General features: G+C 44.5%; 1 protein-coding gene across 1 annotated transcript in view; it reads left to right on the forward strand.

The window, feature by feature from the left end:
- Positions 1-7,680: 7,680 nt before the first annotated feature.
- ap1g1 (adaptor related protein complex 1 subunit gamma 1) overlaps positions 7,681-15,399 on the forward strand; it is a 137,678-nt gene continuing 129,959 nt past the window's right edge. The window contains exon 1 of the mRNA XM_055649065.1: positions 7,681-7,820. The gene's annotated coding sequence lies outside the window, so the exon portion shown is untranslated. The remainder of the gene's footprint in view (positions 7,821-15,399) is intronic.

Genomic DNA, 15,399 nt, shown 5'->3' on the forward strand with positions numbered 1-15,399 from the left:
TTGGCGGAAACACTTTATTCTCTGTAATAATTAGTATGGGAGCACCTCAAGGCTGTGTGCTCAGCCCCCTGCTTTACTCACTCTCTACCCATGACTGCGTAGCCGGACATAGTGCGAACTCCATCATCAAGTTCGCCGATGACACCACTGTTGTTGGACGAACCACAGATGGGGATGTCAGAGTAAAGAAGTGAGATTGACCGACTGACCAAATGGTGCCAGCACATGGAACTGATTGTGGACTTTGGTAGAGGAAGGATGAGGACCCACAATTCTGTTCACATCAATGGGACGATGGTGGAGAGGGCCAAAAACTGGGCATGCATATTTCCGAAGATCTTTCCTGGACCCAGCACACTGATGCACTTATAAAGAAGGCACATCAGCGATTCTATTTCCTGAGAAGATTACGGAGATTCGGCATGTCGAAGAGGAATCTCCTAAACTTCTACAGGTGCACGGTAGAGAGCATTCTGACTGGTTGCATCGTGGCCTGGTTCGGCCACTTGAACGTCCAGGAGCGAAAAAGACTACAAAAAGTTGTGACCACTGACCAGTCCATCACCAGCCTTGACCTCCCCTCCGTGGAAGGGATCTATTATAGTCGCAAAAGGACATCCAAAATCATCAAAGACACACACCGTCCTGGCCACACACTCATCTCACCATTGCCATCATGAAGAAGGTACAGGAGCCTGAAAACTGTAATGTCCAGGTTCAGGAACAGCTTCTTCCCTCCAGCCATCAGGCTATCAAACACAACAACGAATAAGCTTTGAGCTCTGAACTAAAATACTATATTATTATATTACTATATTTTGTATTTATTGAACTTTCTCTTTTTTATTTTCTCTTCCCCTTTTATGTACTGTTTACCTATTCACATATTCTGTTGTGCTGTTATGAATGTTCACAAAATCGTGAGATCAGCAGATTGGTCTTCTCGCCTGTCAGTCACCATGATGAAGGGAACGCCCCTTCCAGGGGGCCAGGAGAATAAAGCCCTGGAGGCCGGATGAGAGTCAGTCAACCCGGAAGACCTTGTGTGAGAGTTCAGTCCAGAACTGTGAGTCTACGCCGTGAGTGAACTGAACTATGAGTCTGCATAGAAACAAAGAAAATAGGTGCAGGAGGAGGCCATTCAGCCCTTCGAGCCAGCAAGGCCATTCATTGTGATTATGGCTGATCGTCCCCTATCAATAACCCGTGCCTGCATTCTCCCCATATCCCTTGACTCCACTAGCCCCTAGAGCTCTATCTAACTCTCTCTTAAATCCATCTAGTGATTTGGCCTCCACTGCCCTCTGTGGCAGGGAATTCCATAAATTCACAACTCTCTGGGTGAAAAAGTTTTTTCTCACCTCAGACTTAAATGACCTCCCCTTTATTCTAAGACTGTGGCCCCTGGTTCTGGACTCGCACAACATTGGGAACATTTTTCCTGCATCTAGCTTGTCCAGTCCTTTTATAATTGTATATGTTTCTATAAGAATCCCCCTCATCCTTCTGAACTCCAGTGAATACAAGCCTAGTATTTTCCATCTTTCCTCATATGACAGTCCCGCCATCACAGAGATCAATCTTGTGAACCTACGCTGCACTGCCTCAATCACAAGGATGTCCTTTCTCAAATTAGGAGACCAAAACTGTACACAATACTCCAGATGTGGTCTTACTAGAGTCCTATACAACTGCAGAAGAACCTTTTTGCTCCTATACTGAAATCCTCTTGTTTTGAAGGCCAACATTCCATTAGCTTTCTTCACTGCCTGCTGTACCTGTAAGCCAACTTTCAGTTACCTAACCTAACCCCCTTGAGATAATAATCTGCCCCCTTGTTTTTGCAGCCAAAGTGGATAACCTCACATTTATCTATATTATACTGCACCTGCCACGCATCTGCCCACTCACTCCACCAGTCCAGGTCACCCTGCAACCTCCTAACATCGTCTTCACAGTTCACACTGCCACCCAGCTTTATGTCATCCGCAAACTTGCTAGTGTTGCTCTTAATTCCCTCTTCTAAATCATTAATATATATGGTAAACAGCGGCGGCCCCAACACGGAGCCTTGCGGCACTATACTCGCCACTGCCTGCCATTCTGAAAAGGACCCGTTCACTCCTACTCTTTGCTTCCGGTCTGCCAACCAATTTTCTATCCATACCCTACCCCCAATACCATGTGCTCTAATTTTAGTCACCAGTCTCACGTGCGGGACCTTATCAAAGGCTTTCTGAAAGTCTAGATACACTACATCCACTGGCATCCCTTCATCCATTTTACTTGTCACATCCTCAAAAAATTCCAGAAGATTAGTCAAGCATGATTTTCCTTTCATAAATCCATGTTGACTTGGACTAATCATTTTACTGCTATCCAAATGCCCCATTATTACCTCTTTACTAATTGACTCCAGCATCTTAGATGTTAGATGTGGCCCTTGTGGCTAAAGGGATCAGGGGGTATGGAGAGAAGGCAGGGATGGGATACTGAGTTGGATGATCAGCCATGATCATATCGAATGGCTCGAAGGGCCGAATGGCCTACTCCTGCACCTGTTTTCTATGTTTCTATGTTTCTATCTTTCCCACCACCGAAGCCAGGCTAACTGGTCTGTAATTCCCCATTTTCTCTCTCGCTCCTTTCTTGAAAAGTGGGATAACATTAGCTATCCTCCAGTTCCACAGGAACTGATTCTGAATCTATTGAACATTGGAAAATGATCACCAATGCGTCCACTATTTCTAGAGCCACCTCCCTGAGGACCCTGCGATGCAGACCATCAGCTCCAGGGGATTTATCATCCTTCAGTCCCATTAGCCTACCTAATACTATTTCACGCCTAATGAAAATTTATTTCAGTTCCTCGACCCCCTTAGATCCTCTGTCCTCCAGTACATCTGGGAGATTGTTTGCGTCTTCCTTAGTGAAGACAGATCCGAAGTACCTGTTCAACTCTTCTGCCATTTCCTTGTTACCCATAATAATTTCACCCGTGTCTGCCTTCAAGGGACCCACTTTTGACTTTGCTATTCTTTTTCCCTTGACATATCTAAAGAAGCTTTTACTGTCCTTCTTTACATTCCTGGACAGCTTCCCTTTGTACTTCATCTTTTCAGCCCTTATTGCCCGTTTTGTTTCCTTCTGTTGTCCTATGAAAGTTTCCCAATCCTCTGGCTTCCGGCTAGTCTTTGCTGTGTTATACATCTTTTCTTTTAGTTTTATTCTATCCCTAACTTCTCTTGTCAGCCACGGTTGCCTCCTACTCCCCTTAGAATCTTTCTTCCTTTTTGGAATGAAATGATCCTGCGTCTTCCGGATTATGCCCAGAAATTCCTGCCATTGCTGTTCCACCTTCATTCCTGCTAGGATCCCTTTCCAGTCTACCTTGGCCAGCTCCCCTCTCATGCCTTCATAGTCCCCTTTGTTCAACTGCATCACTGCCACTTCCGATTTAACCTTCTCCTTCTCAAATTGCAAATTAAAACTAATCATATTATGATCACTACCTCCAAGCGGTTCCTTTACCTCGAGTTCTCTTATCATATCTGGTTCATTGGACAACACTAAATCCAGAATTGCCTTTTCTCTGGTCGGCTCCATTACAAGCTGCTCTAAGAATCCATCTCGGAGGCATTCTACAAACTCTCTTTCTTGGGGTCCTGAACCAACCTGATTATCCCAGTCTACCTGCATATTGAAATCCCCCATCACCACAGTGGCATTAGAGTCAAGAGTCAAGAGTCAATTTAATTGTCATTTGGACCCCTGGAGGTCCAAACGAAATGCCGTTTCTGCAGCCATACATTACACACAAATAGACCCCAGACACAACATAATTACATTTTACATAAACATCCATCACATAGCTGTGATGGAAGGCCAAAAAAACTTATCTCTCCACTGCACTCTCCCCCCCCCCCGATGTCAGAGTCAAAGTCAAAGCCCCCGGCTGGCGATGGCGATTGTCCCGCGGCCATTGAAGCCACGCCGGGTGGTGCGAGGTCGCACACCGGGTCTTGGTGTTGGAGCCCCCGGTGTGCACTCGCAAAGTCCCGCGGCCATTCCAGCCGCGCGGGGCAGTGGTGTCAGGCCCCGCTCCAGGAGCTCTTCAACCCCGCAACACGGGCGGGAGAATTCGCCGTTGCAGGAGCCCCGAAAAGCGGTCTCCCTCCAGGGATCCGCGGGCTCCCGGTGCCGCCGTCCGCAGACCCGCAGTAGCAGCCTTCGCATCAGCAGCAGCAGCGGCATCAGCAGCAGCAGCAGCAGCAGCAGCAGCAGCTCCTCCACCGCTCCACCCGCTCCGGTCTCGGCCAGCTCCGCGACGGCGACGGTGAGTCGGCACCAGAGTCCCCGGCTTCTTCCCGTTGGAGGCCGCTCCTCGTTGCGGCCTCAACGACACCTGAGACCCGACGAGAAAAGGTCGGGTCTCCAGTGCAGGGAGAGATTCAAAAGTTTCCCCCCCCCCACATCCCCCCACACACACACCCCAACATAAAATAACAAAAACTACATAAAAACACAGACAAAAAATAATAAAACGCGGACAGGCTGCAGAGGCCGCTGCTGGCCAGAGCCGCGCCGCCTACCGGAGGCACTTTGTTACATGCCAGTTTTAACTCCTGCTGCAACTTACACCCTACATCCGGGCTACTATTTGGGGGTCTGTAGGTAACACCAATTAGTGTCTTCTTGCCTTTACAATTCCTCAACTCAATCCGCAGTGACTCTACCTCATCAGTCCCTATACCTTCCCTCGCAAGGGTCTGAATTCCATCCCTCACCAGCAGAGCTACACCCCCCCCTCCTCTGCCCACCTGCCTGTCCTTTCTATAGGATGTATAACCCTCAATATTAAGTTCCCAGGCCCAATCCTCCTGCAGCCACGTCTCAGTAATCCCCACAATGTCATATCTACCAACCTCTAACTGAGCCTCACGCTCATCTACTTTACTTCTTATACTTTGCGCATTCATATACAATACTTTTAATTCCTTACGCATTTCACCTTTCACATCGATCCCAATTATACTTGGCCATACTCTCCTATCCCTTTGTGAGCTTCCTTCCCCGTTAATTCTGGGGTCATTAACCATCCCTTTACTCTCTTTCCCTTTAACTCCGTCCTCGACTATCCCATTTGCATTGTTCTGCTTGAACTAAATTGAAGGGTTGGTCTGCACTGTGCTGCTTGAGCTAAATCGAAGGGTTGGTCTGCACTGTGTTGCTTGAACTGAATTGAAGGGCTGGTCTGCACTGTGTTGCTTGAACTGAATGTCGCACTCATTCCGGAAGTCCCGCTCACTGAGAAGTCCCGCTCAGGGGTTAGGCCGTGCTTAACCATGTGAGTAGATTCAAGAGAGTTTTACTGTCATATGTTGTGTGTGAGAGTGTATGATGAGTGGTGTGAGTGTGTGTGTGTGAGATGATGGGTGTTTTTGTGAGATGGTGTGTGTGTGTGAGATGGAGGGTGTGTGTGTGATCGAGGGTGTGTGTGTGTGTGATGGAGGGTGTGTGTGTGTGATGGAGGGTTGTTTGTGTGTATGATGGAGGGTGTGTGTGAGCCCACCAGCCATGAGTGAGTCAGCTGCCAGCCCACCAACATGAGTGAGTTGGCTGCTAGCCCACCAGCCGTGAGTGACTGAGCAGCCAGCTCACCAGCAGATGACACAAAGCTGGGTGGCAGTGTGAAATGTGAGGAGGATTCTATGAGAATGCAGGGTGACTTGGACAGGTTGGGGGAGTAGGTAGGTGCATGGCAGATGATGTTTAATGTGGATAAATGTGGAGTTATCCACAAAAACAGGAAGGCAGATTACTATCTGATCTTCAAGAAACTTACAAAATTCTTAAGGGGTTGGACAGCCTAGATGCAGGATGATTGTTCCCGATGTTGGGGAAGTCCAGAACAAGGGGTCACAGTTTAAGGATAAGGGGGAAATCTTTTAGGACCGAGATGAGAAAACATTTTTACACAGAGAGTGGTGAATCTCTGGAATTCTCTGCCACAGAAGGTAGTTGAGGCCAGTTCATTGGCTATATTTAAGAGGGAGTTAGATGTGGCCCTTGTGGCTAAAGGGATCAGGGGGTATGGAGAGAAGGCAGGTACAGGATACTGAGCTGGATGATCAGCCATGATCATATTGAATGGCGGTGCAGGCTCGAAGGGCTGAATGGCCTACTCCTGCACCTATTTTCTATGTTTCTAAATGGCGTCAAGTTGGGAAAAGGGGAAGTACAACGGGATCTGGGGGTCCTTGTTCATCAGTCTATGAAAGTAAGCATGCAGGTACAGCAGGCAGTGAAGAAAACGAATGGCATGTTGGCCTTTATAACAAGAGGAGTTGAGTATAGGAGCAAAGAGGTCCTTCTGAAGTTGTCCAGGGCCCTAGTGAGACCACACCTGGAGTATTGTGTGCAGTTTTGGTCCCCTAATTTGAGGAAGGGCATTCTTGCTATTGAGGGAGTGCAGCGTAGGTTTATAAGGTTAATTCCCGGGAGGGCAGGACTTTCATATTCTGAGAGAATGGAGCGGCTGGGCTTGTATACTCTGGAATTTAGAAGGATGAGAGGGGATCTTATTGAAACATATAAGATTATTAAGGGTTTGGACACCCTAGAGGCAGGAAACATGTTCCCGGTGTTGGGGGTCCAGAACCAGGGGCCACAGTTTAAGAATAAGGGGTAAGCCATTTAGAACGGAAACGAGGAAACACTTTTCCTCACAGAGAGTTGTGGGTCTGTGGAATTCTTTGCCTTAGTGGAGGCCGGTTCTCTGGATACTTTCAAGAGAGAGCTAGATCGGGCTCTTAAAGATAGTGGAGTCAGGGGATATGGGGAGAAGGCAGGAAAGGGGTACTGATTAGGGATGATCTGCTATGATCACAATGAATGGTGGTGCTGGCTCGAAGGGCCAATGGCCTACTCCTGCAACTATTGTTTATTGTCAGCCATGAATAACTGAGCTGCCAGCCCAAGAATCCATTCGGCCCACAGTGTGCATACTAGTCCTCTGGAAACCAGTCCCTTCGGCCCACAACACCCATACTAACGCTCCAGAACACCCCCCCATCACCACCCCACTCACTGGCCACCAACATTGGAATTGGTGGAGAGGTGGAATATTGCGTTGGGGGACCAGCCCTCCCGTGTGAACATGGGACCCAATGGGTCCCACTTAGTATGACAATAAACACTCTTGACTCTCTTTCTTAGAAAACAGGAGAATTAGAAATATTAATTGCTAATAATCTATTCATCGTAATAGGTTGTAAATGTAAAGTCAATTTTCAACGACTGTGCTTAAATAATTTAAAAAAATCAATGCTAATTACTGTAACTATACATTAAAAAAACCCCATAATGAATTGCAGCAAGAAACAGGAAACTGGGAAACTGCTTTTGACCTTCAGCCGAACCAGCGTCACCTCGAGCCACGTGACCCCGCCTGTGACTCGCCCCTGGGACGTCATCAATGATTGCCACGAGTAGGTCCGCAGCACTCCTTTCCTATTTAGATCACATCCGCGCTTAAAAATACTCCGATCCTCCATATGAAGCGAACTCATTCAAGTCTCCGCCAAAACAAATAACATAATTGTTGTTTAATCGCTTAATAGTCTTGCTCTTCCGAGGTTATTGGAATTAATCTGCAGTCTTCGTGAGATTTTCCCTAAGGACTATTTTCCGGAAAGAAAGTCGGCGTAGTTCTCCGCTTCCGGGGTAGTGGTGAGGCTGGAGGCCGCCATTTTGAATGTGAGCTGCGGGCGCCGGGTTCCCCTGTTCGAGGAGCAGCCGCTCTACGACCGCTCCGGCTGGTAGGTGGCCGTCACCCCGTCGCCCCCTCACCCCCTCGCCACAGAATTAACCGCCCGCTAGGCTTCCCTGAAACGGGTTCAATGTTGTGATCGAACTCACCACGATACTTACCCTGCCTTGGTGTTGAAGTGTTTCCTTACTGAGAGGCTGGGTAGGGCAGCGACTCAGCGAGGGCCTGCTAATGCTGCTGCTGCTGTTGTGTTGCTGCCGCTGCTGCCACTCGATTTGTTTATTTCTGCAGCTCGATCGGTTTCCCTGCCCCTTTCCCAAATGTGAATGCTTTCAACCAAAGATCCTATATATAAGATCTTTGCTTTCAACCGCATTCTGAACAAAAAACATGGATCTCCAGGTAGTATCGCACAACTTCTTCGCAGTGCGATATTTGTCCTTCAAGGATAATTCTAGAGTGGTTTAACATCTGAAATGTTTACGCTATCGGAGTCCCACTTGGTTGTATTTTTCTGAAAATGGTATGCCCAGAGTGAGTGGTTTTAGAGAATATCAGAGAGGATTATCAAGATGCAGTTATAATCGTACGAAGTGATCTAATTATTTTGGAAGATCTTTTATTGTAACCTATGTTTGCAGTTTTGTTCAGAAAGTTTTAACGGTATAGTCAGAGATATCAGATTTGGATATTTTTGACTTGCAACAAATTACTAAAAGATTATCGCATTATGATTTTGGAAGAAGATGTTTGAACTCAATGAAATACTGGCGGTTCTATGAGTCAAGTGAAGATTATAAACTATTGCGATAGTAATACCAAAGCTTTTAGTTGACTCTCATAGTGAGATTTATAGTTATTCTGAAGTGTAACACACTGGCTCCACATTTTGGATCAATAAATAATTTAAGGCTATGAAATTGTGGTGTGGGGCTAGCTAGATGATAATATGGCAAGTATAAGCCATTACACCATTGCTAACAGTAAACCTGTATTTAATACTATCTTTATCAAATTTATCTATATAAAAAAAAAAGAATGAATGAATGAATAAAGTATTGTTAGATAGACTTTAAACTACATTCTTTGTTGTAATACACCAATTTTGTTACACATTAGCAATGTTAAGTTATGAATTGTTTCTGTACATCTGTTAACTTCCCCAGTTTGTATTCAGTTAATTGAATTCAGCTTGGTTCTTATTCCAATTATTAAATATTTACTGGCAGTCACAATTTTATAAGTGAACACTCCATGTGTGCTAATTCAGAAGTCACAGTTACTTGTAGGGAACCTGTGAATTTATTATTACTTTGTATTTCACTATTGATATGTTATTTTAGATATTGGAACAATCTATTGACCTGGTTGCTGCTGGATTGATTTGAATAATATGCAGGTTAGAGAGTCCAAAAGACATCCTTATAAAAGTAGAAGATAAGTAATTTTTCTTATTTATTGAAATTAGTTAATATTTAGAAAGTTACTAGAGAGTATTCGGAGGGATAGGCTACACAGGCATCTAGACGGACAAGGGCTGATTAGGGATAGTCAGCAGGGTTTTGTATGTGGGAGGTTTTTTGAAGACATGACATGACCAAAAAGATTGATATGGGCAGAGCTATAGATGTACAGTGCATTCAGAAAGTATTCAGACCCCTTCACTTTTTCCACATTTTGTTACGTTACAGCCTTATTCTAAAATTGATTAAATTCATTTTTTTTATCATCAATCTACACACAATGCCTCATAATAATTTAAAATAATTGAAAATAAAAAACAGAGAATATCACATTTACTTAAGTATTGAGAGCCTATGCTATGAAACTCAAAATTGAGCTTCGGTGTATCCTGTTTCCATTGATTATCCTTGAAGTTGTTTCTACAACTTGATTGGAGTCTACCAGTGGTAAATGAAATTGATTGTGGATGATTTGGAAAGGCCCACACCTGTCTATATAAGGTTCCACAGTTGACAGTGCATGTCAGAGCAAAAACCAAGACATGAAGACAAAGGAATTGTCTGTAGACCTCTGAGATAGGATTGTGTCGAGACACAGATCTGGGGAAGGGTATAAAATAATTTCTGCAGCATTGCAGGTCCTGAAGAGCACAGTGGCCTCCGTTATTCTTAAATGGAAGAACTTTGAAACCACCAGGACTCTTCATAGAACTGAGCAATCAGGAGAGAAAGGCCTTGGTCAGGGAGTGGTCCCTCTGACAGAGCTCCAGAGTTCCTCTGTGGAGATGGGAGAACCTTCCAGATGGACAACTATATCTGCAGCACTCCACCAATCAGGCCTTTATGGTAGTGTGGCCAGACGGTAGCCACTCCTCAGTAAAAGGCACATGACAGCCTGCTTGGAGTTTGCCAAAAGGTACTTAAACAAGATTCTCCGGTCTGATGAAACCAAGATTGAACTCTTTGGCCTGAATGCCAAGTGTCACGTCTGGAGGAAACCATGCACTGCTCATCATCTGGCCAATACCATACCTACGGAGAAGAATAGTGGTGGCAGTATCATGCTGTGGGGATGTTTTTCAGCAGCAGGAACTGGGAGATCAGTCAGGATTGAGGGAAAGATGAACGGATCAAAGTACAGAGATATCCTTGATGAAAACCTGCTCCAGAACATTTAGGACCTCAGAACATGGAGGTTCACCTTCCAACATGACAGCGACCCTAAGCATACAGCCAAGACAAAGCAGGAGTGGCTTCGTGACAAGTCTGTGAATGTCCTTGAGTGGCCCAGCCAGAGCCTGGACTTGAACCCAATCTAACATCTCTGGAGGAACCTGAAAATAGCTGTGCATCGATGCTCCCCATCCAACCTGACAGAATGAAAGGATCTGCCGAGAAGAATGGGAGAAATTACCCAAATACAGGTGTGCGCAGCTTGTAGCGTCATACCCAAGAATACTTGCGTGCAGGGTCTGAACACTTATGTAAATATGATAGTAATTTTTTTTTAATTACTTTGCAAAAATGTCTTAACACCTGTTTTTGCTTTTTTGTTATGGGGTGTTGTGTATAGATTGATGGTAAAAAAAATGAATTTAATCCATTTTAGAATAAGGCTGTAACGTAACAAAATGGCTACAGCTCCTGAAGGTTAAATCGCATGGGATCCAAGGGGTGAATGGATATCAAATTGGCTTGGAAAGAAGCAGAGATGGAAGGTTGCTTCTCGGACTGGAGGCCTGTGATTGGTGGTGTGTCCCAGGTTTTGGTGCTAGGCCCGTTACTGTTTGTCATTTATATCAATGATTTGGGTGAGAATGTACATGGCAAGTTTGCTGATGATATGTAAGTGGATGGATCTGTTGAAAGTGAAGATGGTTGTGAAAAATTCCTCCAACCTCATCTATAGGGAGGTTGCACGGCAGTCGTGTCCCGTACAATCCCGCGGTGAACTGCAGGTAAACATTAACTATAGCTTCCAGTGCAGCTGTCCCAGCATCCGTTCAATTGTTGAGGTATGCATCTAATCTAGCAAAAAAAAAATGGTTTTGCCCAGATTGTAGGCTCCTCCCAAAATCAAAAAGAAAAGTTCCCAAAAAGAAATAAACTGCAACTGTTGTGCTGAACATGTTTCTCATAAATACCAAGCATTTGTATACCATGTTAGCCTTGCACTGCATAAAACCACATAATACGACATTTTGTGGTAATTTTAACACGTCTCTTTTTCAAAATCCAGCTTCTTTTGTCTGCACCTGATCAATTAATTGATTTTATAAGAGATTATAGGTTTGCAGATTCCTCGTTTGCCCCATTTCTTCATACCCCTCTTCCTTGATCTCTCAAATATTTATCTACCTACTTTTTAAATATTTGTCATTATCTGCCAAAGCAGAAAATTCCAGAGATTCACCAGCCTCTGGGAGACATAATTTCGATATACCCTGATTATAAATGATCGGTTCCATATCTTGTAATTATATCCCCTTGTTCAAGCCTGTTCCACTTGTGAAAACATCCCAACCCTATTAATTCCTCTAGAATCTTGCATGTTTGAATAAGATCCCCCCTCATTCTTCTAAACTTCACAAAATACAGGCTACGACAACACTCGTATCCAGGGACTAAAATGGAGAATCTCTGCTTTACAGCCTCCAATGTTACCATATCTTTTGGATAAGACCAAAACTGTAGACTGTATTCTGGGATGCCAACACCCTAGGCAATTGCACTTGTGTTGCAATGAATGTTAATATGCTATTTACCCTAACTAGTTGGGTTTGCTTGCTAACCTTTTACGAATTATGTACCAGAACACTACATTCGCTCTGTACTTTACTCGGTTTTCTCTCTCCATTTCTGTGATTTGTCATTTCGATTATGGTAAAGGTCTATGTGTTGATAAATCCTAATTAGAAGGGCAGAGTTTTGAGTGGCTGCAAATAATATTTTGTAATAGTGGGCGAATGTGCACAAATCTCAGCACAGTACATGGAATAATTTGATTAAATAACTTGATAGGATTGATTTGGTTCTCAATCCTTTTTGTAGTGGTCCCACTCATTTTGAACCTATCCCAATAAATTGACGAGTCATATTGATGTAGTAATGGCTCATTAACTTATTTTGTTGTCACCAACAAGGATTTGAGTATAAGAGCAGGGAGGTTCTACTGCAGTTGTACAGGGTCTTGGTGAGACCACACCTGGAGTATTGCGTACAGTTTTGGTCTCCCAATCTGAGGAAAGACATTCTTGCCATAGAGGGAGTACAGAGAAGGTTCACCAGACTGATTCCTGGGATGGCAGGTCTTTCATATGAAGAAAGACTGGATAGACTCGGCTTGTACACGCTAGAATTCAGAAGATTGGGGGGGGATCTTGTAGAAACTTACAAAATTCTTAAGGGGTTGGACAGCTAGATGCAGGAAGATTGTTCCCGATGTTGGGGAAGTCCAGAACTAGGGGTCACAGTTTAAGGATAAGAGGGAAGTCTTTTAGGACTGAGATGAGAAAATCATTTTTTACACAGAGAGTGGTGAATCTGTGGAATTCCCTGCCACAGAAGGTAGTTGAGGCCAGTTCATTGGCTATATTTAAGACGGAGTTAGATGTGGCCCTTGTGGCTAAAGGGATCAGGGCGTATGGAGAGAAGGCAGGGATGGGATACTGAGTTGGATGATCAGCCATGATCATACGGTGCAGGCTCGAAGGGCCAAATGGCCTACTCCACATATTTTCTATGTTTCTATATGCTATTAAATCACGACTGGAATACTAAGTCTTTAATATGAAAAACATTTTTGCTAACCTATCCACCTGGCATAGTTATCAAGAATGATCAGTTTGCTAAATATTGCAGAAGATTGTTAAAAGCTAAATAGTGCAGGAGACTTTATGGAATACGCTGCTCGTGCAAAAATTGAGACAAGTACAATAACGTTTAAAAGACACCTGCTCATAAATGTGGACTTGGAGTGCAATGTATCCAGGTATTTGTATTATAGCTCATGATACAGCCCAAAGTATTGTTGGAAGGAATTAGTAGACAGGTCATAGACAACAATATCCAGTATTTTCTGACATCCAAAAGAGGTGATAATAGACAATGGGGGCAGGAGTGGGCAATTCGGCACATCGAGCCAGCACCACCATTCACTGTGATCATGGCTGCTCATCCACAATCAGTACCCTGTTCCTGCCTTCTATCCATATCCCTAGACTCTGCTATCATTAAGAGCTATCTAACTCTGTCTTGAAAGCATCCAGAGAATTGGCCTCTACTGCCTTCTGAGGCAGAGAATTCCACAGATTCACAACTCTTTGGGTGAAAAAGTTTTTCCTCATCTCCGCTCTAAATAGCCTACCCAGAGCCGCCAAGTAGTACGGATTTTCTATATTTTGTATGGAAATGCGATAAGAATGCTGATGTATGATTTGGTGTTGTTAAATACGGATTTTAAATACATAGAAACATAGAAATTAGGTACAGGAGTAGGCCATTCGGCCCTTTGAGCCTGCACCGCCATTCAATATGATCATGGCTGATCATCTAACTCAGTATCCCGTACCTGCCTTCTCTCCATACCCTCTGATCCCCTTAGCCACAAGGGCCACATCTAACTCCCTCTTAAATATAGCCAATGAACTGGCCTCGACTACCCTCTGCGGCAGAGAGTTCCAGAGATTCACCACTATCTGTGTGAAAAAAGTTCTTCTCATCTCGGTTTTAAAGGATTTCTCCCTTATCCTTAAGCTGTGACCCCTTGTCCTGGACTTCCCCAACATCGGGAGCAATCTTCCTGCATCTAGCCTGTCCAACCCCTTAAGAATTTTGTAAGTTTCTATAAGATCCCCTCTCAATCTCCTAAATTCTAGAGAGTATAAACCAAATCTATCCAGTCTTTCTTCATAAGACAGTCCTGACATCCCAGGAATCAGTCTGGTGAACCTTCACTGCACTGCCTCTATGGCAATAATGTCCTTCCTCAGATTTGGAGACCAAAACTGTACGCAATACTCCAGGTGTGGTCTCACCAAGACCCTGTACAACGGCAGTAGAACCTCCCTGCTCCTATACTCAAATCCTTTTGCTATGAAAGCTAACATACCATTCGCTTTCTTCACTGCCTGCTGCACCTGCATGCCTACTTTCAATGACCGGTGTACCATGACACCAAGGTCTCGCAGCATCTCCCCTTTTCCTAGTCGGCCACCATTTAGATAATAGTCTGCTTTCCTATTTTTGCCACCAAAATGGATAACCTCACATTTATCCACATTATACTGCATCTGCCAAACATTTGCCCACTCACCCAGCCTATCCAAGTCACCTTGCAGTCTCCTAGCATCCTCCTCACAGCTAACACTGCCCCCCAGCTTAGTGTCATCCGCAAACTTGGATATATTGCCTTCAATTCCCTCATCCAGATCATTAATATATATTGTAAATAGCTGGGGTCCCAGCACTGAGCCTTGCGGTACCCCACTAGTCACTGCCTGCCATTGTGAATAGGACCCGTTTACTCCCACTCTTTGCTTCCTGTTTGCCAGCCAGTTCTCTATCCACATCAATACTGAACCCCCAATGCCGTGTACTTTAAGTTTGTATACTAATCTCTTATGTGCGACCTTGTCGAAAGCCTTCTGGAAGTCCAGATACACCACATCCACTGGTTCTCCCCCTATCCACGCTACTAGTTACATCCTCGAAAAATTCTATAAGATTCGTCAGACATGATTTACCTTTCGTAAATCCATGCTGACTTTGTCCAATGATTTCACCACTTTCCAAATGTGCTGCTATCCCATCTTTAATAACTGACTCTAGCAGTTTCCCCACTACCGATGTTAGACGAACTGGTCTGTAATTCCCCGTTTTCTCTCTCCCTCCCTTCTTAAAAAGTGGGGTTACGTTTGCTACCCGCCAATCCTCAGGAACTACTCCAGAATCTAAAGAATCTAAATACGGAGTTCAGTTCAGTCTGAAGAAGGGTCTCGACTAGAAATGTCACCCATTCCTTCCCTCCAGAGTTGCTGCCTGTCCAGCTCCAGGTTTAAACAGAGCGCTCTCAGTTTAAAGCGTGGGAATTTAAAAGGACAGCTGTCGGCTGCACGCTGTGGGTTCTAAATATAGTGCTACCGGCTGGAGCTCTAGGGCTTTAAA

This window comes from Leucoraja erinacea, chromosome 17 (genome assembly GCF_028641065.1).
Source record: "Leucoraja erinacea ecotype New England chromosome 17, Leri_hhj_1, whole genome shotgun sequence".
Taxonomy (NCBI): domain Eukaryota; kingdom Metazoa; phylum Chordata; class Chondrichthyes; order Rajiformes; family Rajidae; genus Leucoraja; species Leucoraja erinaceus.